The following is a 303-nucleotide window of genomic DNA, read 5'->3' on the forward strand; positions in this document are numbered from 1 at the left end:
TGTCAATTGTTCATTCGCCTCCGTGATCGGCCACCCCCTCAATACCCCAAAAAACTGGTGAATAAGCCCGATGAGTGGTTGGGGCCGGAGGGACCAAGGACGGGCCGAGATCCTTTTCTTGAACTTGGCGACGATTCTTTTATATTTTAAATTTCCTGAAAAGGGTAAATGTAATTTTAAAATTTATCAAGGAGAATTTTCGATTAAGTACCAGCCTCTCCTTAATTTCAAAAAACCGATTTTTTATTTATATTACCACACAAAAAGTGTGGTAATGTGGGAAAAATTGGTGTTTTTGTTTGT

The sequence above is a fragment of the Penaeus monodon genome, chromosome 28 (assembly GCF_015228065.2).
Source record: "Penaeus monodon isolate SGIC_2016 chromosome 28, NSTDA_Pmon_1, whole genome shotgun sequence".
Classification (NCBI taxonomy): domain Eukaryota; kingdom Metazoa; phylum Arthropoda; class Malacostraca; order Decapoda; family Penaeidae; genus Penaeus; species Penaeus monodon.